General features: G+C 42.7%; 1 protein-coding gene across 4 annotated transcripts in view; it reads right to left on the bottom strand.

Moving 5' to 3' along the window:
- The window catches only part of UBE3A (ubiquitin protein ligase E3A), a 52,657-nt gene extending 46,197 nt beyond the window's left edge, over positions 1 to 6,460 (bottom strand). Inside the window, exons 1-2 of one of the 4 annotated variants that reach the window (XM_062487865.1) lie at positions 6,215 to 6,460; positions 2,394 to 2,482 (exon numbers count right to left, since the gene is read on the bottom strand). The gene's annotated coding sequence lies outside the window, so the exon portion shown is untranslated. Of the gene's footprint in view, positions 1 to 1,486; positions 1,506 to 2,393; positions 2,585 to 6,214 lie in introns of those variants that run through there. The other 3 variants (XM_062487867.1, XM_062487866.1, XM_062487869.1) reach the window with 3 other exon arrangements.
- Between the last annotated feature and the right edge of the window lie 20,141 nt (positions 6,461 to 26,601).

The raw sequence follows: 26,601 nt of genomic DNA, 5'->3' as shown, positions 1-26,601 counted from the left end.
AGAATATTTAAAGCACTACTTAGCTCAAACATACAACTAACCACAACGCAAAAGCAAAACTCACCTACAAGCAAGACAGCCTTTCTTTAAGTATTTTGACCTACATTCCATTTGAGAAGTTCAGTTCCTTTAAGAGCCACTCCACCACCTGCTAACAGCCCAAGCCTGCTGAACTGCAGCTGCTCCAGCCTGGGTCCCAGGGAGCATACCAGAGCAGGAGTACACAAGTAGTGCCAGAGCCTGGCTGCCTGGACAAGCCTGGCATATCTCTGTGCCTTGCAAGCTTGGCAACACAAGATAGATCACTCTTGTACCTCCCCTGCACACAGCTCCTAAGGGTAAAGGAGAAGGTATCTGTTATCCTGATCTCTTAATTTCATCGATTTCCTTGCTGTAATGATTATCAACAAAGTATTAAGAAATCCTAAAAGCAGTCTGCCAAAGGAAGCAAAGAGCACAGTCGTCACACCTAGAACTCTAGTCTGGTCAGAAGTCTTGTCACAGTCCTGACACAACACCAGAAGGAAAGCAAACTATGTGGACTAATCATTGCCAGACCATTATGCAACAACTGCTAAACTTGAACAGAGGTTCTGTAATTTTCTATGTGTGATCCTACCGATCCACAGGCCACAAATTTCAAATTTCCTTTGGGTTTCAAACCACTCTTTAGTTTTTGATACTTAAATTTTGTCTTTAGCTGTTTAGGCCACAACTGTGACATTCTGTCACATGAGGAAGAACATGAAGGCACATGGAGGACAGGGAGATTTGAGACAGCTAGCATGGCTTCACCAACGGCAAATCCTGCTGGACCAACCTAATGGGTTTCTGTGACAGTGACTGCATCAGTGGACAAGGGAACAGCTAGTGGTGTCACCCGTTTGGACTTCTGTAAGGGCTTTGACATGGTCCTCCACAACACCCTTCACTCTAAACTGGAGAGAACATGAATGGACTCTTTGGTGGATAAGGAATTGGTTGGATGCTTGCATAAAGGTAGTCAATGGCTTAATGTTCAGATGGACATCAATGACAAGAGGTGTCCCTCAGGGGTCCATGCTGAGACCAGTATTGTTTAGCAGCTTCATTCATTACAGACAATGGGACTAAAAGTACCCTCAGGACACCCACAAACAATACTAAGCTCTGTGGTTGTGGCTGATATGCCTGAGGAATGGAATGCCATCCAGAGAGACCTGGACAAGACTCAGAAGTGGGCTCATGGGAACTTCATTCAGTGAGGCCAAGTGCAAGGTCCTGGGCTGAGACAGTCCCTGCTATCAATACAGGCCGGGGGATGAGGGAATTGGCAGCAGAAGTAATTCCAGAATATCGTGGAGACCCTGGTTACTGGAAGGCCAGCCTCGTCCCAGCAATGTGTGCTTGCAGCCCAGAATGTATCCTCAGCTGTGCCAAGAGCAGCATGGCCAGCAGGCCAAGGGAGACCAGTCTGCCCTTCTAACTCCTCAGAGATCCCCCCCACCTGCGGTGCTGCATCCAGCTCTGGAGTCCTCAGCACACAACAGGCATGCACCTCTTGGAGCAAGTCCAGAGGAGGGCCACAAAAATGATCAGACAGCTGGAGCAGCTCTCCTACAAAGAAAGATTGAAAGAGTTGGCGTTGTTCAGCCTAGAAAAGAGAAAGGATCTGGAGAGACCTGTTTGCTTTTGTTTAATAATGAAGAGGAGCTTACAAGACAGAGGACAGATTTTTACAAGGGCCTGCTATTACAGGACAAGAGGTAATAGCTTTTAACTAAAAGACAGTAGATTAAAACCAGATATAAAAATAATTTTTTACAATGAGGGTGGTAAAACACTGGAACAGATTGCCCGGGGGTAGGAGATGCCCCATCCCTGGAAATATACATGGTCAAGCTGGATGAGGCTCTGAGCAACCTGATCTATTTGAAAATGTCCCTGCTTATTGCAGAGGAATTTGGACTAGATGACATTTAAAGGTCCCTTCCAACCCAAACTATCCCAAATCTGTGGAAAAAAAAAAAAGTAATGCACCCCGTGTCAAGCAGCCAATTGGTACATCAGTTTGAGCTGTCCTATACCCACCACCACTGCAACCCACCTCTGGGTGACAGTCCCACTTCTGTCACACTACATAAGATAAGCATGGGTCTCAGAAGTAAGTGATATTAGTACACAGAGCATGTTTTTAAAGTTATTTGAATGGATGCAAACAGCAATGGTTTTCAATGAAAAGTACTGGGACAGCTACATACTGTGAATGCCCTTTTCAAGCCACCAGATTAAAAAACTAAAAAAGAATTCAAAGCTCTGCTTTGCTAACTAAAAGTTTATCTAAAAAAAAACATATATGCTTCTGTTCGAATGAAATGCAAGTAGCTTCAAAAGAAGCAGATCACCCCTCTTACCTAAGACAGTGAAGTGAGGGTCCAGAAGGAAGCCACCCATTTAGTTCCACTCAGCTGAACAACTGCAGCTTCTCTAATTCTTCACCACTCTGTAAAACATGGGTAAAGAACCATGCAGGATGGTAACGGAAAGAGTATCGGTAAAGACTGACTTCCACCCCCTTCCTCCATTCAGCAGTTTGCATAATACAGGGAAGCAGGCTCAACCTATCAAAGTAAGTAAGAAGTAGTTAATGCTTCCTTTAAGAGATTCATTCATAAGAGTATGTTAGACAGACCTATGATAACATTTAATTTACAATGCAATTTTGCACCCAGCAAGTTATTTTGTCAATAAGCTCTATCCCTCCTAACCACAGGAAGGTGTAGCTATTCAAAAACAGCAATTTTAAGTGCTATTTAGTCAGATGTTACATTGCCAAACCTGAATCTTGGATCTCAACATTATATGATTTCCATATTCTTCCTATGAGGTTATTTTCCTGAAGAAGTGTGTCACCAGCTGGTGTAGTTACTGAAGTGTTGCTTCATTACAAAATGTTACCTTTAGACTGTATTTGCTGACTTTCTGCTAACCAACCAGATATGTTACACACCTTACTATTCCTATCAACCAGCTTTTTTTTCAAATTTTATTCATGGGCAACACAGCTTATCAGCCACTGCTTGTTAATACAAAAAGTTAAAGCAGTAAATGTTAAGGTCAAAGTATTTAAGGTGACAAAATTCACTTCAAACACGAGATCTGCTCACTGCTGTTGTCTCTTGGAATCAGCTATTTAGCAGAGCTTATAAAACTTCAGTGAGGGGGTGATGTTTTTTTTTTTTTATAAAGTGAACAACGTACTCCAGATTTTTTCATTACAGACCCTGATAGCAAATGTATTGCTCCCCTCCCTCCAGGTATAAATCAGAATTTGATTAGTGACAGAAAACCTTTTAACACTGCTTCTCTAAAAAAAAAAAATCACAGCTACCTTAAATACACTGGATACTTCAGAAAAAATGTAAAACACACCTCCTTTGTTTAAAAATCAATATCAATTCATTAATTAGAGTGAAGAGTTGGCCCACACTATCAGAAGGAAGATTGATGCTGGAAATGAGATCTATGCCTACATACTTTTTGAATTCTGTTCCCTTTTCCCTCAATTGCATGTTCTATTTTTAAGAATTAGTGGCTTTCATCCTCAGGTGTATAGGTACACTGGTGTGGGGAGGGAGAAAGACATTTCTGCATTTAATTCTCTCTGGACATTCACTAAGTAAACTAAAACTAAAAGTAACACGGGAGAGGAAAAAAAAAAAAAAATCTTTCTTGCACAGCACAAATTAGGACGATGCATACTTACAAAAACATAAAAACTGAATTAATTCCATGATAAGCATCATATCAAGTACTATACTAATTATTGTATATAAAACATGTTATATGTTTAGCCATGTTCACAGTTAAACATGTTTATAACTTAAAACTCAACTCAAAGGTATTTCCACCCCCATTATTTATCTGGTTAAGCAGAACCTGTGAATTCTGAGAACTAGTGAAGAATATGTCAACAAAGGACATAATCATAATGAAACAAGCATGATTTTATACTGTGTGTGCTGGGTCCTGGTGGTACACATGACATTTTATACTTTCAAAAGAGAAGTAAATCATATGAAAAAGAACCTGGTTTATTTTTCAAGTTGATTAAAACAATCAGGGACAATTTCCAGCTGCTCTAACAGGGACTCCAACAGGCTGAGAACACCCCTATATGTATTCAACATACACACAAAGTTTTCAATTCCATTCACAAAAGAATCACCATGCCCACATTTTTAAACAGCAGCAGCAATTTAAAAAGAGGAAAAGACCAGAAGTCTTGTTTGCTATTAAAAAAAGGATCAAACCCACATAATTTTAGAGTTCTGAAGAGGACTTGGACTGAGAAATCTAGGCTTTAAAACACTGCTGTGAAGCAGTTTCTGCTTTTTCAAGTCTGAATTTTTTTTACAAAGTCACAGAATGATACCCTGAAATAAACCCAAACATTCATTTTGGTATTTAGCTTGGGGCTTTTATTTCTATATTCTTGGGGGATGCTCAGCACACTATGATGAGGAGAAATAGCAAATACATCTGATAAAAAAAATGAACTTAATTCCAGCAGGAAAGATGCTACATTAAATAGTAAACACTTAGAGTGGAATGGAAGGTATTTGCAAAAGAAAGATGAAGCATCTGTAATGCTGTACAGAAAAATGTCAATTAAAAGTATCAGCTCTGTAAATATAAGTAGTGGACTAGGTTTTCTTTCACAATCTTCCTGTCCTGAGTTGACAGAATGATACTGCACTACAAACTGCATCTATTTTAAAATACAAACACATGTGATAGTTTTCTCTGTATATCCATATCAATTTAGCAATACACATTTCGTACTTTCAGTTCAACACACTCAAACGGAATTTTGCCCTATTTTCAAATTTCAAAAAATACCTTCAACTGTTTCCAAAACGAAAGGGTACAGCTATTCAGAGCCAACAACTAAACCAAGCACTTTGTGAGAACTATAAGCCCATTTTCTAACATTTTCATTCTTATCAAGTAATACACCTCTCACTATCACCATTGTTTCCCTCTCCCTCCATCATAAGTGTCTAACAACAGTACAACTCAGAGTGTGGTTTCTGCCTTAGCAGGGAATCTAACTGGATGTTATTTGCATGAATTAGAAACTTAATCTTATCCTTTACACCTCTCCCTTTCAAAACCAGTCAGCTAATAAAAAAAACCAAAAAAAAACAACAAACAAAAAAAACCCCTGACAATACAATCACACAGGTACACAGGTCTTACTTATTTAAGAAATCAAGGCTAAAACCAGGTACAATTTTCCACTGAGAAACTTTCTGCTAGACATGCAAGAAACATAGTAAAACCACTCTGAGAAGCCAAATTCTCACAGGGCTTCAGGTTTGCAGACTTACTCAACAGGTAAGTTTCCACATGGACAGAGAGACCATCCCTGAAGTGACGTTTAAGACACACGCTTAGTCCCAGAATTAGACCAACATATTACACAGAAGGAAACATAAACAAGTATTTCCATTAACTGGAGAAAAAAAGAAAAGGAATAACTACAAGTCTGTAAGTTACAGGTTCTTGTCACTTAAAGAATTGCGAAACATGTTTTGTTTCTTAAGCAGTAGTAACTTCTGAATGACCACAAGACATCATCTTAGACATCTGATTTACAAATCAACAGTGAACTGTAATATCCCTTAACAGAAATACTTGTAAGTATGCTTAAAAACTGAAGCCTAGAAAGTCCTGCAGTGAGGGGCGACAGCATCACACGCAAGGCAGCCTGCTCACAGATTCAGATCAACCTCTTCAGACTGGACAGAAGGTAGCACGAGCAAGTGATCAGACCTACTTTGTCAAACAGGCCTTGGCCACTAGTTAAGAAAGAGACCCTCGCAGTACTTCCCATTCCGGCAGCCGGCCGCACCGACGGCATAGAGCCGTCCCATGCCCACAGCAGCCGGAGCAGTCACGGAACCGGGAAACTGAGGCAGAGGCAGACTGGGTTCACCCAAGGTCGCCCAGCGAGCCCGGTCTCGCCGGGGGAAGCAGGAGAAGCTCGGAGCCACCCGCCCGCCCGGCCCCGCACCCATGTGTGTCACGGCGCGGAAGGAGAGGACCTCCGGGGCTGCCGCCTTCCCCTCCCCGGCGCGGGGGAGCTGGCAGGGCCGCCTCCCTCCCCTTCAGGGCCAGCGTGAGCCGGGCGCCATCCCCGCTCCCGGCCCTGCGCAGCGTCCACACCGACCTGGGCACCTCGGCTGCTGCTTCCGGGCGCTCCCGCCGCCACTGCCACCCGGGCTCATACGGGGGCCGCGCCGCACTCGGGTCGGGCCGCGGGCGAGGAGGAGGCGCCGCCGCCGCTGCTGCTGCCGGTGCCGCGGCCTGGCGGGGCGGGGAAGGAGAGGCGGGCGGGCGGACGGGCCGGGTCGGGCCGGGCGGGTGCGTCTCCTGCTCCTGCGTCCGCCGGGCCGCGCTCACCGCGAGCCCCGCACCTCCATCTTGGGACAACGCGGATGTCGGCGCGGCGCAGGCTCGGGGCGCGGGGGGGGGGGCGCGCTGGAAGGAGGGAGGGAGAGAAGGAGGGAGGACCGGCCGTGTCCCGGCGTGCAGCGCGGGCGGGGGGCGAGGCGAGGCGGCGGCGGCGCGCTACCCACCGCGGGCAACCATAGAGAGCTGCCGGGCCGCGCCTTCCGGCCGTGTGCACTCGCGGCGGCGCCCGGCGGAAGAGCGGAGTCGCGGCGGCGCCTGCGCGCCTGCGCGCGCGGGACGGAGGCCGCCATGTTGGAAGAGGGCAGCGCGGGGTGGGGGCGCCGGCCTGGCGGGCGCGCGGGGCAGGGCGGTGCTCGGGTCTGCGCGTGCGCGCAGGGGGGAGGGCGACCCGTGGGTGAGGCGGTGCGAGGGGGGCGGGAACGGCTGTACGTACACATGTACACGTACGATCACGCACATACACAGGCACACGTACGTATACAGAAACATATGGAAATATAAACTCGTGCACACGGATGCGCACGCACACTCGTACTGACCCACACGCGGGCACAGTGGCGCGCAGGTGCCCAGCCGCACACGCAGCTCTGGAGGCCGGGGGGGAAGCCCAGGGACTGGTGGCACAGCAAGCGGCTATCGATCCCCTAGGCAAGGAGAGTGGCCGGCACCATCTCTGAGTCCCTTAGTCCCGAGCCCCACCAGAGCCCAGCCTGTCCGGCAGGCCCCGTGGCAGCCCGCCCAGGGTTTATCGGGTTTAATCTGGGCAGGGAGCCGTGGGCGGCTGGCAAAAGGGAGCAGTGGAAGGGAAGCGGCCGGTGACCTCTGGAGGAGAGCCCACCCTGGAGCCGTGTGTTAGCCAAGGCATGAGAGGACAGGCAGTACCAGGCCTCACCAGTCCCAGGCAAGGGAGGAGAGGACGGGGAGACCGAGAGCTGGGTGACCCATAGGTGGCAAAGCATGGGGACAGCCTTGTCCCAGCCTGCAGCGTCGGGCAGAGATCCACCACGGTGTAAATTTAGGTCATCTAATGCCTAGTGTTATTCAAACCTAGAACCCCGGGGGGTGCACAGAGGGCAGAGCTGGCTGGTGGGGCTGGAAGGGTCAGGGTCTGGGACACGGGGGTGCAGCCCAGAGGGTGGGCAGCACACCCTCTGGTCCTGTGCAGCCCTGCCTCCTGGCTCTTTCCTCTGCACCATGCTTAATTTTTCCATTGCCTCTTGGGTCATTCCTTTCTTTCCCCTACCTACACTCAGGCCTATGTGTTACAATGTAAGAAGCACAAGTGAAAGTGTTTTTGGCAGGTGAATGTTAAAAGCAGTTTGAACAAATTTAAAACTGGGCAATGCATGCAAAATTTTACTTTTTTTTGGATATTGAGTTTTTAAAGCTAGTTTTATGTGGCGCTTCCACCATAGAAGGGGGAAGGAGTAAGTAGGAAAAAAAAGGGGAAATAGATTTGACTCTTTTCTACGTTGTTCCTTAATAAAGGCAATTAAGTAGAGGTGCTTCTATCCTGGTAGAGAGTATGTGTTTTCTTTTGTTTCAAAAAATATAGACTAGAAAAATGAGTAGTTCTCAAACATTAGAATAAGCTGTTAAAACCATAAACACTAATTCTCAAAAGTATGATACTAAAACCAGGTTCTGGGCTAGGAAATATGTATTTAAGAGGACATATCTTGGGCACAATTTTGCGAGACCTGTTGTGTTTGTTGCTGGGTAATAGCTGTTAAGACCAGTGGACTCAAATGGCATTATTACAAACCAGGGCAGAGTCCTCGTACTTGCAGAGGACATGGTGGGCAGGTGTATCATTGAAATATTAAGGCTGAATGAAATATTCTTGTAGTTCAGTGTGGTCTAAAAGCAGGGTATGTTGCTGTGTTCAGATGGACATTGGTAATCATCTAAAAATAATCACTGGCATGAACACAGGCACCTGCATCTGGAGGCTCTCTCCCACATAGTAGCAGAACCTGCCAACTTTCATGTATTAAAATATCAGATTCAGGCCAAATTTATTGTGCCATGGTCTTTCCAGTCACTTCAGAAGTAGTAATAAAAAACTGCATCTAGAAAATGCAGAAAATGCACTGTCTTGTTACTTTTCCCTTGCTCTGCTGCAGAGCCCATGTATCTGGTCCTTATCTCCTGCTTGACTGTAAGGATGCTGTGGGGAAGCATGTCACAAGCTGAGTCCAAATAAACATCTGCTCTCTTCTTACCTGCTGTTGGGGGTTGGTTCTTTCCCTTTTCCCTCTGTAGAATTTTCCCCATTGTCATGCTAAGATACCTGTTGACTGGGCCCTGGTGGCAAGGGGGAGGGGAGAGAAGAGGGAAAGCCCTCGATATTCAAACAGCCAGAAGAGGAAACGGAAGGCTCGGCCTCGCCCCATTTTCCCCCGCGGAGTTCGGACGAGAAGGACGATCTCCGCCTCAGCCCCATCCCCGCCATGTCAGCGCTGGGATCCATCCTCACTGCTGTTGGACCCTGCACTGCTGCCTTCTTGCTGTAATCTGCCATCATCCAGCACTCTGCTGAGGATCGGGACCGACACCGTGAGCGGAGGGCTCTCTCCATCTCTCTCTCTCCCCCTGGGACAGCTCTGCCATCACCCCCAGCCCTCCTGCAGCTCTGCGGGACCTGCCCACCCCCAGCACCGGGAACTGCAGCTCGGGGAGGAGGTGCCTGCAGCCAGAAAGGGACTGGGACTGAGTTACTGTTCTGTTTGTGGCTAATTTCATAGCTGTTGTTGTTCTTGTTTGTCTTGTTAGATATACTAGTAAAGCACTGTTATTCCTACCCCCATATCTTTGCCTGAAAACTCCCTTAATTTCAAAATCATAATATTCTGTAGGAAGGAAGGATCACATTTTTCAGTTCAAAGGGAGGCTTCTGCCTTTCTTAGCAAACACCTGTCTTTCAAACTAGAACACCTGCAGAGCCTTTTCTTTTCAGCTCAGGCTGAGAAAAATGCTGAGGCATTATTTGCTTCTGGTATATCCATACTGGCTGTTCCCAGTCTGGATGCTCTTGATCTTACTGTGTCTGGAAATAAGCTCCCATATTTTCAGGTGAAGCTGCTCAGCTGTATCCTCACTGATCTCTGTACCTCAGATCTCCTTTCCTGCAGCCCTTGGGGACCTCTCACGAACGCTGTGATTATTGAGAGATGGCAGAAGGTGGCCTCACAGTGACAAGGACCTGCTCTGTTTATGTTATCACTTGCCATCTGATCTCATGAGTGTACATATGTCCAGTTTAAGTAGTCTCTAACTTCATGCTCCTCATCTGAGACCAGAATCTTTCTCCCTCAAGCTTTGCTATTCTCCATAAGGAACTTGGAACTCCAAGAATACACCATGCCAGCAGTGATGGCATTGATGTATTCTTTTCTGTATCCCATTTGCTGATGTTCTGTCTCATTTAGAAGAAGTAGCGCAATTTCCTTAGTCCTATTTTTGCTGCTAATGTACCTACCAATGCTCTTAGTTGTCCTTCATGTCCATCACCTATTTCAACTCCAGTTTAACTCCAGCCTTCATTATTTTATCCCTACACATTCAGGTGATGGTCCTAAAGACCTTCCTGGGATTTATGACAGTCAATGGAAGCTGTCTCCATAACTTTTATTAGGACATTGGGTCATCTTGTTTTCTTAGAGTAGAAAGACCAATATCCAAGATAGGAACACAATTTATATCTATGATGATGGTGTTTTAAAACCCTCTGTGTTTCCAAATAGTAGCTGATACTTGTTTGGGGTTTTTTGGCCATTGGAGACCATCAACTGTACTTTTTTTCTGTGGGTTGCAATCCTGAGGTCTTCTCCCATATTAGTAATGAGCATAACCCATCTCTGCTCTGAGATAATATAGCTTAGATGTGTCACAAGTTTTCTTCTGAAGAAACCAGTGCAATTATGAGAAAGGGGAGATGATAAGGGATGGAGGAAATGTGCAGGATGGATCGAGCTGATGTGGAAGCTGGTTATTGCACTGCCTAGATGCAGAGGTGGGGGAAGGAGAATTTTCTGAAAAGGACACAGGTGTGAAAAGACTCACCTTTCCTTCTGTTTTGAGATGTGGGACAAATCACACTGTGGACAGGTGGAGAATGATACATTAAGGAATACACCCCAGACTAATTGCAGTACAGCAGTGTTGCACGGATGACCAAGCTGCGTGACAGATTTTGTTTTGATTCTGGAGGGGACAAGTCGCCATTTTGGGGGATCACTTTTAGGTTTTGCAGCATGTGCTTGGGGCTTCTTGTTTTTTACTTTGCGATAGCGTGACTAGCAGTAGACTAACTGTGGCCATAGATGTGCCTAAGTTGTTTGTGTTCCAGTGGGGATATTTTTACTTTCTAGCCTCATTTATGTATGTTACATATTCTGAAGTGATGAGATACTAGGGTATAGAAATGCTTTTGCTGCCATGAGTGCTTTCAGCTACTTTACATTGGTATAGCCAGCTGCTGGAAATCAACTGGATCTGCCCAGCTGAGCATGCTCTGAGTTTGGAGAAATCTGACTGGAACTCCCAGTAGAAAAGCCACCACTCCCTCCCTGCTTCCTTGCTAATCCCCGCAACTCTTGGGCCTGGCTATGGACTGCAGCTGAGGAGAACAAATGATTTGACTGCCTTTTGCAGTGATCCCTTCACAAAGCAGGCTCTGGTGAAATGCTTCGATTACATTATTGAAGTAATGCTTGCTGAAAAAGTAAAAATCAACTATTATGGCTAATAACTTGGACATGAAGTAGAAGTTCTGCAAAAAATAGAGTTTTAGCATATGAATATTTGGAAACAGTTTTTTTTCAACTGCTGAAGGGAACAAACACAACTTGTCTCATAGACAAGTTGTATGGAATAGGCAGTGGTGCCCAGCGGGAGAAAAAAGACTTTAGAAATAGAATCCCAAGTCTCATTCACAATTTACTTATGATGCTGGAGAAATGCCATCGTGAACCAAGACTGCTGCATATTAATTTCAATAATGTTGATATCTCACTTCAGACATTTGTGGCAAATAGTTTCCTGCCTTTCTAAACATACAGTGCTGTGTGTGTTCTGTTCTCATTTAATTTGAAAACATCAATATAAATGGTTTGATAATCCTTTTTTTGGCATTCATTTCAAATAGTTATGTGAGAGAAAATTAAATTGTGAAGCTCTTTAAGTGTAACCCCTTAGGTGATAGGGGGTTAGAGACTTTGTGAGTCAAGCCAAATGCTTCAGCATACCATTTCAGATAAAAAGATAAGGGATGGGAAAAGATCATCAGTGATGGAATGAAATACTGAATTTTTGAGTTAGACCTTAGTCTGGGAAACTGGGAGATTCAAGAAATCCCCTTTATGCAAGCATTAAAGCATACTTGTTCTCCCTTTTCGCCACACAAATAGATGAACTGGTCCCTTGGTTGAACTGTGATGTGGAGGTTCATGTCATCTTGAAGTGGCTTTGTGAAGACTTCTCAGTCGAGTGAGGTTGTTTCAGTTCCTCCCTGTGACCTGAAGGAGGTTTCATGATTCTTTTGCTGAAGTAAGATTGTCAGGGAGAGTCTTGTTTCCTTGAATGCTTTGCCCAGCCCAGTGGCCTCTGGAAGGAAATAAGGTGAAAGGAGAAGCATGCAGCTGTTGTCTCCAAGTCCAATGTGCCATCTTTCTGCATGCCTTGCACTTAGGTCCTCCAGTCTTCTTGAAGACAGAGCAGAATGTAGGCAGCATTTCAGTTCTTTCTCAGGGGTGAGAGGTTTGTCGTTTGCTGCAGGTCTTAATTGAATTTCCATTGGTCACCTGTGCACATGAACTGGAAATGCTCTTTTTATGGCCATTATGCGTTTTTCTACATTCACAGTCTGGCCCTGGTTCCTGACTATCTGTTTTCAGAAAGAAATCTTGAGCAGTTGTAGCTGTGAAAGATGCTTGGGAGCAATGCTTTTGTTTACTCACAGATTTTGTGGGGACATCTTGTTATGTTTTGCAGCACTCAACACAGCTGAAGCTGCCTTGCATTACATAGCCATGCAGGTTTGGGCTAGCCATTGTTTTGATTGTAGAAGAGGAGCCTGACTGACAGCTGTTTTTCTGACCACATGCCTACATTTTTTTCTCAAGAGATATATAGAAGTCTGATTTGCTGAGCAGAGCAAAATGGCTTTGTGCAGTTAATGTGACATGCTTAAAAATGCTTGGAAGGATGCAGGCCACTGCATTTATAAATCTGCCATGGCTAAAAAAACAAAAAAATCTGACACGCAATCCCAGTGCAAGCACGTGTTTTTCTAAAAAAGGGACCATGTAGTGCCTAGTTGTAATGTTGCTTTTGAGACAAAACACTCTGTTTTTCCAAGAGAACTTAAGTCATGCCAGAAACTCACTTTATCCTTGGGTTATCCTACACAGTGACAAATTCAATTTATGACTTTTTTTCTTCTTGGGAATTTTAATGTCATAATTACACTCCTATTTAAACAGTTTATTCATTGAATACAGAGTATGGTTTGGTTATTTGCACTGCAGTGGCACCTTGGTGAAATCAGATTCAACCAGCTGTCCATATTTTTTCCAGTCAATAAATGATTTTTAAAAGGTAATCATGACATAATTGAAAAGCTGAAGGCTCAGGTAATTAGCATCAATATGCAGCTTTCTCCACCCAGTATTTTATAAGCTGATTTACTATTACTGTTGTCTGGGGAGGTTTTAATTTGAAAAGGGCACTCACAAGGGGTGTCTACATGATGATGAAACCTTATTTAGCTTGAGAAAAAGTACCATCAGCCACAGCTCCAATGTCTCTTGTCTTAAATGCAAGAGGCTGTTAGAAGAGAAGCCCATCTCCCCTCCTTTCCTTAGCAAGAGTACTCATTTTACTGTAGATGTTGCCACTGCAGATCACACCACCTGCAGCTACACACCAAGTTCAACCTCCTGTAGCTATAAGGACCTACCCTGCAGAATGACTTTGCTCTAAAGGTAGAATGTACAACTCACAACATTTCTTCAACAGTGTATAAACATCAGATGCCTGGCTGGCTACCCCTTTCAGGAAAAATGAGGGATGGGGAAGAAGATGGGTAGCTGGAGCTGCTTCATGTGTCTTGTCACAGTGAATTGACTGGGTTTAGTATCAGGTGGAAGTTTAATTCCTGTATTTTGTGACTTGCTCCCTGTCTTACTTCCAAGGAACATCAGAGGAGGAGGAGGAATAAGGACAAGGGTCTAGGAGGCATTGATCTTTGAAGAGTGTATCTGGGGAGAAGAGGATGAAAATGTTAATTTATTATCAGAGTGGGGATGAATTATATTTGAACCCAGAGGTTAAAAGTATGATAGTTTTTTGTGTCCTGAGGTAACTGCTATCCCCAGTGCTGAGGTCTCTGCAGAAGTGTAGGATTGAAAGACACCATATACATAAAGTTTTATGCTTGGAGTCCTGCTAGTGTGTGTTGCAGGCTGAATCTGACCCATGTGAACCTGTCACACCTCTTAACTCCAGATGTGGAAATTACTCTAGACTGGTAATACCCATTTTGCAGAAGAGACCACCCAGGCTATTTTGGACCCAGCAAAAGCATTTGATAAATGTTTGATCTGGCAGAGCATTGTACATCTATCCCATTCATATTGATCCAACAGCTGCCCAAACATAGATCTGCGGTTATGGGTCCTGTTTGCATTTTTTTTTCTTTCAGTTTTACTTTCTTATTTTTGCATTTTGTAAGATCAGAAAATAAAGCTTTCTGTCTGGCATGCTAGAGGAATATAGCTATTTTCACTGAGAAAGTGAAATCCTACGTGACAGAGGAAAATCCACTTGAAATATGCATGAGTTTTTCCCTGAATAAGCATTGAAATGTTTGGCCCTTGGAATGGAAATAGACCTTTGAGTTTTACCAAGGTGCTTCAGAGATCCCTTCTCCCACTGCTTTTCTCTTTCAAATGTGATGACTGGAGCTGTCCGGATGCAGGACTCATTTGAAACTAAAAATAAATATATTTTAAAACAGGATCCTCATTCTCTGGTCTCTCAGAAACTCTGCTATGGTATGATACAGTTCTTGGTGTTGATTTTCTAGGCTGTTTTTTAATCTCTGTAGATTTTTAAATGCTGATTTTACTTTATTTATGTGGAAAAGGCCAAGCTTGTGAATAAATTATTGTGTTGCTGAAGATCTGATAAGCTTTTTAGTACCAGTTCTTTCCTAACCTTCAGTACTCATTTATTGCAAGTACTTAAAAATAAAATCAGCTACTTCACTTTGTTTGGAGACGTTGAAGAAGAAATATAGAGCTCTTTATGCACATCAGATTCAGATACAATGAATGTTAATTGTGACTTCTTGTCATGTTTTCCTTTGTAAGCCTAAAAGTTCCTTCACAGCCTTGCAATTGTGGAAAGAAATATTTTTTAAAGCCACAGAGCAAATGTGATTCTGTGCCCTGAATAGCTGAACTGGCATCACTTTTGCAGAAGGAAGCAGTGGGTGAGTGCTTCTATGATTTTTCAAAAGTCACAGCTGGTTTAAGAAGTACCCTCACCACACCAAAGAGGATATTGAAAAGGAATATAATCTCATTATTCTAAATTGATCAAAATTGATATCTTTGCAGATTTAAAGACATTGTAAAGCTGGATGAGCACTCACAAGGCAAGGTAGGGTAAGACTCTTAAACAATGTAGGTTCTGTAATAGTGGACATCACAGCATGGTCTGCTGGGTTGCAGTTTCTTTCATTTGCTGTATGAACAAGACTGGATGCTTGTCTCTTATTTAGGACTTCCTACCTGTACTGACCATAAAGGACGTGAAAACGAAAAGTTAATTTTCAATTGTTGTTTTGTTGGACCCAAAGTACCAAGAATTGCATTTTTGAAATTGAGTCACAAACTCCTGTGTTGGAATGGAAAATTTTCATTCAAAGCACAAATTACCCTCTCCACCTTGGAGTGAAGAGCTGAAAATTGCTGAAGAATCTGTCCCTTGGAATGAATGAAAATGTGGCAAGATGCATTGTGTAGGATGGGAAGGTTATCTTTTATTAAAATACCCATTCTGAACTGATGTTACTAAGACTTGCATGTTACACTCCAGAAGGAATATCCTTCAGTTTCCAATTTTGGTTAATTCCATGCTTACAAATACTTAACTTATTCACTCTTAAACTGAATTAATGAGCCTCTAAATGTAGTAAATACATTTTTCCCCTTATTCATAAAAATGCTCTTCCTGAACTCAAAAGCAAGATTTGCACAAGAAAAATGTTTTCCCTCGGAGTGAAGGCTGTGACTTGATTTCCCTATCAAAACTGCAGGTTTTTCAAAAGCTTTTTTATAGGCATGTAGGGTCCTCAGCTAAGAGTTATATAGTACAGTAAGTGCTTGCAATAATTTATGAACAGGAATTAAAGTTGTAGAGTTATTTCTAATACTATAATGCTTGTAATGCTGGAAATAGTATTTTCATGCAACATGTCATATGTTTCATTACTAATTAAGATATAACTCTTGCTATCATGTATAAGTAATCTTTCTTTTTTTCCTTTTTTATTGTCTTTCAGAAAAATGATTCCAAATCTGTGAACTAAAAATAGATGAAAATAATATTAAAATTAATGTCAAAACACTCAAGGTTAGATATGAGCTCTGAAGTTTAACACTAAATGAAGTTCTGATCCTCAGTTTTACTGTGACTATATGCAAATATGGGATATATAAGGAGCCATGGCTTTCTTCTTCATGTTGAACTTTCCTTATATACTGGTTTTATCTGAGGCAATTTTCTTTTCAGTGGCTGATAAGGGGCTGTTTTTGATTTGTGCTAAACACAGAGTTGATAATATAGAGATGTTTTTTGTAATTGGTGAGCAGGACTTACACAGAGCCAAGGTCTTTTCTGCTTTTCCTACTGCCATGATGGTGTGAAGACTGCGAGTCCACGGGAAATTTAGGAAAGATGTCATTGTGACAGGTTACCCAAACTGACCAAAGGCATATTCCATACCATATGACATCCTTCCCTGTATGTAAAGTGGAGGGAAGAAGAAGGAATGGAAGGACATTTGGATTGATGGCATATGTCTTCCCAAGTCACCATTATGCATGACGGACCAATGATGTCCTGGAGATGGCTGAACACCTGCCTGCCTGTGGGAAGCAGTGAACTAATTTCTCCTTCTGCTTTGCTTCCATGCATGGCTTTTGCTTTCCCTATTAAACTGTCTTTATCTCAACCTGTGAGGTTTCTGGCTTTGTCTCTTCAGATTCTCTCCCCAGTCCTGCTGGTGGGGGAGTGAGCAAGTGGTTGTGTAGGGTTTGGCTGCTGGCTGGGGTTAAACCACGATGCCTTAGAAGAAGAAAAGACCTCTCATGCTGTCGCACAGAGGACATCATGAGATGTCATCAGAGACACAGTGCCTTACCTTCCTTGCATAGACACACATCTAAGGTGAGTGAGAACTGGAGAGGCCACCTCAGGCTGACCCCCATTAACAAGTCCTTTATGCTCATATTTCAGTTTCCACTCCCTTAAATTATAAATAAATAAATATAGATCTAGCACAAGAGAAGACCGCTTTTCATGGTGCTTATGCTACAGACTACATGTAAGTCATGTGAATGATGAAATACTTGAACTGCAAGGTCTTTTATGTCACATTTATATTAAAAAAAGTCTTTCCTGACCTATTTGAGCAAGTAATTCTCTTATGTACAGAGGTCATGATTTGTCTCATTTTCAAATGTCTTTTGCTAGGAGTGATTGGTCTAGAAAGTGTTTTGCTTTCCCTAGCTTTTCTATTTGTATTTATGGGGGGTGGGGAGCACTGATGCAGGAAAAAAGAAGGAAAATGTATAATAAAGGCCAATACTTGAAAAGGTTGCTTTGGAGTATTAAAACATACCTGTATTGGGATATTGTACACCTATGAAGAAGACAATTTTTATTTTTATCCTAGTGAGGAATTGGTAAGGAAAACAACAGCAGCTTATTTTAATTTTTTTTTAAACAAAGGATTTGAATGAATCTATATACTGTTAAAGTAAAATGTGGGTAACTGGAATAAATTGCTAATTGTTTATATAGAGAAAGTGTCAATCTAAATGAGTATTCATAAGAAATGACCTGACTGATAAGACCCTTATATCATGTGGATTCTACATCAGTGGTTATGACTGTCTAGTCTCTGCTCTTTTACAATTTTTTTTTTTTTCCATTCAGGGGTGACTTGATGTTTGAGAAGATGTGTGATGTTGTTAGCTTTGTGGCTGTGAAAATGCTTTCAGTCAAGGCAGCAGAGATAAAAAGGCTGCAGGGAAAGCATCAGGGAGGGATGTCTTTGCTCCATGGGTGCTGACTGAAGCTGATTATTGAAAGAGAGTTGTTCCCTGGACGTTTGTGCCAGGTTCTGGTAGCTGAAAATAGTGGTGATCGCTGTAGGGCTGTCTGTGAAGGACTAAATTTTATCTGTAGATAAAGCAATTATAAAGGAACTGTATGTACTATTATCACAATACTATTTTTTACCCACTTGAGAGAATAATGTGAGAGGCTTTGGACAGTCTCTGTTGATCTGTAAGCATCAGGGTCCTTAAGATGATGAATTACTAGGCTGAAAATGCCTTGTACTGGATTTGGACCGGAGAACTGGATTTGGAAACCAGTAGAGTTTATGCAGCATTGGAGTCATTTGGCCCTAGGGGACAAACCTGGGTGTGCTGCTGCCTGAGATCTGAGTTAAGCACAGAGTAACAGCACTTGGAGAATTGTAGCTAAGTCCAAACCTCCAAGATGGGCTTCTAATATCTCAGCCAACTGGACAGGAAGAAACATCCCTGACTAATGCTGCTAGCAATCGTATTGCAACAATGAGGGATCCAAGCAGGAGATTTTACATTTGGGGGTCAGATTCCTGAGGCCCCCTCACATTTTCTGCACTGGGTAACTGATGAGTCATCCTCTCTGCAGAGTTATGCTCTGACTAGGGATGGAATTTTTCAGTACTGACCTAATAACTTTCTTATTGGTGTTATGCAGAACGGAATTGGGCCAAAGCTAACCTTTTGGTGCAGCTATTTAAGCAAATGTAACACCTCATGCAAGTAACACCTCATATGTGAAACTTGCAGGAAGTCCCAGGGTGTCTAGGTGAATGTCTGAGGTACACTGAAGGGGTGTCACAGAAAAGGAGTTTCCTTCTCAGCTCTCCTGGCTTTTGTTCTCAAAGATTTATAACAGGTTTTGCCAGGATAAACCACGTGGCTTTTCCCGGCTATGTCCGGTAGGTCTGTGGTGCCTAAACTGAATGGCCTTTAACATTAGCCTTTAAATCTTTTAATGTAGTGATTGAAGATGACAGGGATTAAGTCCCTGCCCAATAGCAGCTCACCTGGGTGCGTTGTTGGTTAGATGCAATGCACAAAGCCAAATGCTCTTAAGTACCTAAGCATACGGCTGTTTGAAAATGTAGCAAGACCCGTCACGTCTTGTGGTTAAGAAGCATTTTTTCTTTATTGAAGATCGAGTGGAACAAAAAGGTGGTAAAAAGAAAGCCTTTCAGAGCAAAAGAAATAGACTGCGAACAGAGGTTGGAACAGAAATGGAAAGATTTTATCCTAAGTGTTTTTAAAATATATGTATATAGTATGGTTTAGATATATTTAGGAGGTACCTATTTTAATGAACAAAGAACTTAAAATTTCATAATTTCCTCAAGTATCTAGGCAAGAGACTAAATTACCCATATAAAGCAAATCCAATAGAGTTTGACACACAAACCATTAACTAATAAAAACATTCTTCTGGTTGCCAAGTCACTTAAAAATCTCTCAGGAAATGTCATAAAGGAGGTATATGTGGAAGCCATAGAGCCTTTAATTATGCCAACACATGTTATACTTATTATTGCAGGCTTTTTGTCTCAGTATGTTTTCTTTTCTCATCGTTTTATGTGGATTTATGGTTAACACACAGTTCATGCATGATTTAAAGCTTGTTCAGGAGACAAAGTCCTTTGTTTCCTTATTGGCCTTTTCCTATGATGCTAATTACTATAGCAACTGAGTGCTTCCCATGGTTTTATTTTCATAACATCTCAAAATGTTGAGGGGGTAGCATTACTGTGCTTTACAGATTAACAACAGAAAGTTTGAGGTAAAAAAATGAAGTAAGGTTATACATTTATAGAGGGAAAGTGCCATTTCAATTAAATTGTCCATTGATGAGTTTTGCTTTTAGCTGGAAATGACTCTGAAGAGTGTGATTGTGTCACTCTAGAAGCATGATAATTTTTTTTTTTTCTCCTCCAGAAGAATAAAATCAAAATATTTTCTTTCCATGTGCTTGACTTTAACAGGAACACATTTGAGCTGCACTGCCTCTAGATATTCCGTTTGAAACCTCTTCTCCTATAGCGAAGTGAACTCGGACAGTGGAGCACAGTCCCTGGCAGATTATGTCTCCTAATACAAAGCCTCTGTGCAGGGGTTGCATGATGCTATGTGCAGCAGATGGAAACTCGATTGTAAGCCTGGGTTTCTAAAAAAGCAAAGACAACTTGTGGATTTATCACACTATTGATTTGTGTGGACATGCTAACAGCCAGGACAAAAATGTCAATTTCCCTGCAGAACAATTTCTCTGTGGTAGGTGTGCAATGAAGTAGGTGGTAGACAGCAGCTGCCAGCTGGCCTTTGTGGGTTGCCTGGGGGCTTTTGGGAGGGCTTTGGGGTGCTTTGTCAGAAACTTTCATATGCATTTCTGGACTGAAAAATTTGGAAAAGGAGACACTCAATGCCTCTCACCTCCCAAAGCTTTTTCTTTAATCTTTCTACCTTTTCTTTTCATACTGCTTTGCACCTCTTGCTCTCTCCTGATGCCACATGTTCACTTTTCTCTGCATCCCTGGTTCTCCCCAGCCTTCTGTGCTTCTATTACCATGTTTTATTTATGCATCACTTTTCCTACTGCCTTGCTGAACTCCAGCCCCTGCTTTGCCTTTTCATGCTTTCACTACTCAGCCAGTCCCAGTTTTCCAGTTCTACTCCCACAAATGCTGTTTTCCTCATTGTCTTGACAGCATCCAAATCCATGCTCGCCGTTTTGTCCTCCTGATCTTTTTTTCCTTTTCCCAGTCCGGTTGTTGGTCCTCATCTGCCCCCTGCCTCCCCTAAACCCTGCAGATGCCCATCCACTCCAGGTCTGAATTCATGTGTTTTTTACATGGTGCTTGGATGGCATATTGCTATTCAGTTTTGGACTGCTCAGTCTGAAGTGTCCCAGAGATGTGAAAGTGCAGCTCCAGGCACAAGGGAGCAGATCAAGCATGTGGCAACAAGGAGACATCAGTCATTTGGAGGAGACCTTTCTGAGGCCGGAGGGGCTGTGGACATTGGAAAGGCTGCTCATGGACAAGCAAGATGTGTAAAACAGAATCCTTTGGCAGGTCTGGGAAGGATGGGGGGGAAGGGGGGGACAGAGAGTAGTGGGCAGGGGACACGGGTGGTGGGCAAGGGCCAGAGGTGGAGACTGCCCTATTCCTTCAAGGTGCCTTTTGGACAGCCTTCTTATTGCCAGCTCCTCTCTGGGTTTGCTTTTCCCATGCCCTCTGAGGCAGCAAGAGTTAACATGAAAGGAGGCAGCGGGACATGGCCAAAGCCTTTGGCCGGCCAGTCTGATCCATCCAGCAGCACCTGCCTCCTTCACTCTGTCCAACCAACACCCTCCACGCACTGGGCTGCCTCCTCTCTCAGGCAGAGGGGCAGTGTGAGACAGGTACTCTTTTGATCCTGCTCTTTTTTTTTGTGATGCACAGTGGCATGACCCAGCTAGGATTTTGTGAGAAGGAGCAAAGGATACTCTGACCCATCACAAAATCCCATTGCATGAACTGCTGCTAGAGGGAAGCTGCCCCCACAATGGAGAGAGAATTTTCAACAGAGAAGGTTATTTGCAGCAAGGTGTGCACGGGTGGTCAGAACAGTCTTTCAGTTTAGCTACTGCCTAAGCTAATTTTGAGATTGTTCAAGGAAGGCTGGAGAAATGGGGAAATGGTGCATAAAAGCAGAACAAAGAATCCTGAAACTGAAAAATTACCAAGGGCAAGACATCATCCACATGGCAAAGAATCCATAGATTCCACAGGATCCACAGTGGTCTCTACTTACTGCTGGAAATGTACCTTATCTGTACCTTACTTCTGAAACACAGCTGAGTTATGTTTAAGGAAACAAAGACTTTGCCCAAAGGTATTCTCTGTTCCAGCAAATGAACTGAAAATATAAAACATATGGGGCAATCTGATTTTCAACAATACTTTAACAAAAAAGAAAAAAAAAAGGAAAACGCTTTCACTGTGTATTTTAGAGTTTCAAGGACAGCAAAAAATCACTGGCATGATTTAACTGTACCTGGAGAGCTGATGCAATCCTTATCAGTAGGGAGTTATTTAACAAATCTGGGCAGAGTTCCTGCTGGTGGAATCTGTCGGACATCTTTGCAGTGTAATAGGTGATATGTGGATGTTTTCGGATTCCTGCTCTAGGTTCCTCTGTTAGAGGCTGTCAGTTCTGCTTGCTGACAGACTTTGGAACTGGGCTGTCCCATCAAACAAACACACATTTAATCCAATGTGCTTTTAACCCCCAGAAAGTACAAGTAGAAAGAGTAGAGGCCTTTCTGATAGCTTAAATTGGGGTATTTTGCTATCATTTGTATTTCTTTTGAGCTAAGAAGTTTATGAAAGAGGATTTAGGTACCCTTGCATTGAGTTTCACAGGCAAAATAATTATGAGTGTTGACAATAAAAATGCCTGTGTTATACCCTTTGTGGAGAGAAGCAGGAGGTGAAGACAGCAGGTGCATTGAACATTGCCACGATGATGGTCACTGTGGTAAGCAGAGGTCTCAGAAAGCCTATTTCAGCTAAAATAAAGCACTGCATCTTCCCTCTCACAGCAGACCAGAGATTTACACTTAGATTTTACACTTAGTTTAGGTTCCTCCCAAAGCTCTTGCAGTCTCCTCTGAACTCCTGCACGCACATAATCTCCTGCTTCTGCTAAGTGTCCAGACAGCCCAAAAATAATTTATATCTTTATGCTTTCAAATATCATTGTTGCTAAGAGGAAATCCCTGCTGTTTCCTCCTCATCTGTCTCTGCTTCTCCCCCCCTTGCCAGTGAGGATTAGGCTTGACTGCAGCTGACTTTGCTGTCTCATTTCCCGCAGTGGTTTGCCAAGCGTTCCACAGTGATACAGCAGTTTTTCCTCTGTTCCCTCCATTTCCCCTGGCTGCCCCACTCATTCAAAGCCACAGGGCTGATGATTTTTCCTGGTTCGGGGATGTGATAAGACTCTGAACTTTTTCTGGGGGCTGGCTTGCTACAGTGGGTCTGAAAAGTGCAGTGAGGTGAAAGAGTATGTGAGGGGCCACAGGATTTTTCACAGGAATGAACCAATTCAGAGTTTACTAATATTCTGCATTGGTAAAACAACACAACCTCTTTTTATACATTTTATTTTCTGTGGGAGGAAGGAAACCATTATGAAAAAGTTGTAAGTTTTATATCCACACATGCATGCTTGTTTGGATTCAGAAGTGGAATTGATAGCAATTAGCACTGAAGAAATGCAAGCACTTTTTAAAAATTTCTGTCAGACTTTTTTGTGAGCCTAAAGCATTGTCACAGGACTTGACTGGTTGCCGATTTTCCAAAATCCAATGAATTTGTGATCTCACTGAAATTCCTGTGAGTTTTAATAAGTACAAGTTATTGAGACAGTGAATAATACCTTAAAGACCTATTTTTTAATCTTGATTTTGAAATATAGTGATTTGTTATTATTGTTGTCATTCTTACTGCAAGTCTGAGGTGTAGAGGCTAAATTTCAATATTTTTGAATATACTCCTGGAAAACAAATGAAAAGGAATTCTGCATTAACATGGATGGTTCACATTCTACTCTACTTGGTACATTATAATTTTCCCTCTTATTGTTTTCCTTCTGATTGTCCAAAGCATTTTTTAATTTCTCCAAATCACTATGTAAATTTACATTCTGGCTTAGCTGCTCGACTTTTCTATTTTGGAAAAGTCAAATTGAATTGGCTTGGCAAAGTAAATTACTTCCTTTAATGAGAGGGTTTTCCTTGATGAGAGGGGTTTTACTCAAGTGTTGGTTCACAAGGTGCACAGCTCCCTAACTGCTGAGCTGCATTAGTTGACAGACATGCAAAGTTGTCCACCTGAAGTTGTTGCTACTTGTAAAGACTTGAATATGAAGGAAAGTTGTCCCCTTTTCCCCCCACCCCTGTTCCCTGCCCTGTGTTACCTGCATGTCCAAGGCCAGGTCCAACTCTGGGTGTGGTGCCTGCAGGGCAAGCCTAAGGATGAGCAGCAGCAGAAGGGATCTTTCCTCTGTTTTCTGTTCCAGGTTTCATGCACATGCTCATTCCCTGCCATGATCACTTTGGTCTTCACTAGATTAAGTTTTTAACTCAAGCTGCCCATCTCAACTGGAGTTCAGTAAACCTAGGAAAGCACATTATCAGTTTACAGGGAGAGGGATGCAGAAACAGGTGATATGAGAGCATCTGATACCAGTGAAGAGGCTGAAGATATCAGACTTACTAAGTGTTTTTGATTTTCTATTTATACTTTATCCTGCTATTGTCTTCAGAGGAGTTTCAGCAGTAGATGGTTGTGTAGGAAAGGTTGTCTTTTCTGTTTCATTGATGTTTATCATCTGTTCGGAAAGTTTTATACATTTGAAACTGCTTTAAGTCTTTTGGCCTACCTTTTTTTTCTTTTTTTTTTTCCCCACTGAAATCCTTGTGCCTATCTCTGACTTGAGAAGTCTTATGCAGATTGAGAACCTGATTGTGAAAGGTCTGTGAATAAGTATTTCTGCTGGTTAATATTCTGGCCTGTTGCTGGAGAGCAAAACATGTCTGTATTAAAATGCTAACCATTCTAAACACTGGTTCAAACCTTAAATTGATTATGGCAGAACCTCATCATCTTTCTGATAATTATCTGTGTACTGGAACATACACAAAAATATATATACAAAAATTGAAATCAAAGAGCCGATCACGTTGATGGTGCTCTCAGTCATATTTCTTTTTGAAGCAACTGAAGGAAAGAGATGTCTGAATTTTCCCAGGCTGTACTTGGCTGCTTTCCACTGCTGCTCTGCCTGGGTCTCCCCTCTGGCTGAGAGCAGAGGATGAACTCTTGGGAAAATAGGGAAAATCTCAGAGCAAGTCACAGACCTCCAAAAAAGCAGCTTGTCCTTTACAGAAGAAATAACTTCTAGCAAGTAGTGTTTTATTCCCTTCTTTAGGGGAAGGGAAAACTACTTGCAAATAACTGATTTTATATGTTAGGGAATTTCGAGACACTAAGCAAAAAGGAGCGTATAATGCAAGGATAGAGGTGTCAAGGGAATATTTTAATCTGGACTTTTGGAAAAAGCTACTGATTAGTTGTGTAAAAGCCTATGTTATGTTCACCTCCTCTAGCAGGGTGGCTGCATAACATAATTAGCCATGCAAAGTAGGGAGGATGCTGCATTGGATCATGTGAGAGAAGTGAAGTTAAAATAGCACAACAATAAAGACCATGGAGCAGAACTGATGCTTGAAACAGTCGTCCACACGCACGAAGGAGTAGCAGTTGCATTTCAGAACCTCTGCTGCTTTTGAAAGACAGAACGTCTCTGAAAACAAGCTGTAACAAGGAGGAGGGTGGCACATTTCTGAAATACTGAGTACTTGTGTGTGTGTGTGTGTGTGTGTGTGTGTGTGTGTGTGTTACACCATCTCTTTTTGTTCACAAATCTGTGTTTGTAGCCTAGGTGTTTGGCCCACTCCGAGTCCCTGAACAGGCAGCAGAGAGAGAGGGACTCCTGGCTGGAATCTCCAAAAGTGGTGAAACATCCTTGTTCACGTAATCCATGAGAGCAGCATGGTGGGCCTTACTGAAAATTTTAACAGAGGGCTGAAAGAAGTGGAATATGGAAGTTACACCAAAATTGTTCCTATTAATCTATTTAATATCTTAAAAAAAAGGACAAAAAATATTTAGTTTTAGCCGAGTCACTAAGGAAAAACAAATGAAATTGATGTATCTGTTCTTATAGTGTGTTTCAACAATAGCAAAACCACAGGAAAGCTGTCAATTAATTGAGCATGAGTTAGAATGTGTGAATCCCAGGGGTGAAAGTGAGACCAGTTAGCAAAATACAAGGTATCTCTGTTCCCCTCTGGAGCAAAGACACCATCTCCAGTCTTCATTTGACATGGTGGCTTGTGTTAGTTTATTCATCTCTGCTTATCCTAGGGTGACTTAGTGATGCTTGTGTCCCCAGTTGTCTGCTCTGTTTATGCTGGATATTAAGTTCTGCACCTTGAAGACTGGTTCTGAGAGCGAAGGAGGGGCAGAAGACGTGTGCAGTTTGTTTGCAGAAGCTGCATTTGCTCCCCCACTTTCCTTCTTTCTGTCTGTGTTGCCTGCAGCATGGACAGCAGAACAAACTCTCCTTTGCTTTTATTTATTTTTTGTTTTAGTTAGCTGAGGTCAGAAGTTTTTTGGAACTGTTCAGCTATTGTTCAGTCTGGGAACACCAGGACTATTGTCTGGGGCCCCCCAAGCTGCACTGCAGCCAGGACACTGGACCTGAATCCTGCAAAGAAAGACCCTAGCCCTGGAAAAACTGAGTGAGCCAAGCTACACCCCACGAAAAAGACTCTCTAATCTGAATTTACCATCTCTTCAAAACAACAAAAAGTAACATTATTTAATATTATTATTTTGTGCTTGTGAGTACTTTGCTTATTGAATCAACAGTTTTTTCCATTTCTCTCAAAAAAAAGTTTATAACTCCCAAAGCAATGGGGAAAAGGGCTGCTTAAATTTGCTTTCTAGAGGGACTCCATTTGGAAGTTTCCTCTCAAATTTTCCCTAAACCAAGGTACTCCTTAAGACCGTTGTGCCTAGAGCTTCTGTCTATTTTCTCCTGCTGGTTTCCAAGTGGGAGCATTATTCTCTCCAAGTCTGGATGTTTGGAAACTGAGTTGAAATGTGGGTCTGGTTTTAATTTTGCAGTCCTGCAAACTCTGTCTCTTTTTGTC

Source organism: Cinclus cinclus, chromosome 2 (assembly GCF_963662255.1).
Source record: "Cinclus cinclus chromosome 2, bCinCin1.1, whole genome shotgun sequence".
NCBI lineage: Eukaryota > Metazoa > Chordata > Aves > Passeriformes > Cinclidae > Cinclus > Cinclus cinclus.
This window is presented reverse-complemented; position numbering and strand designations above follow the sequence as displayed.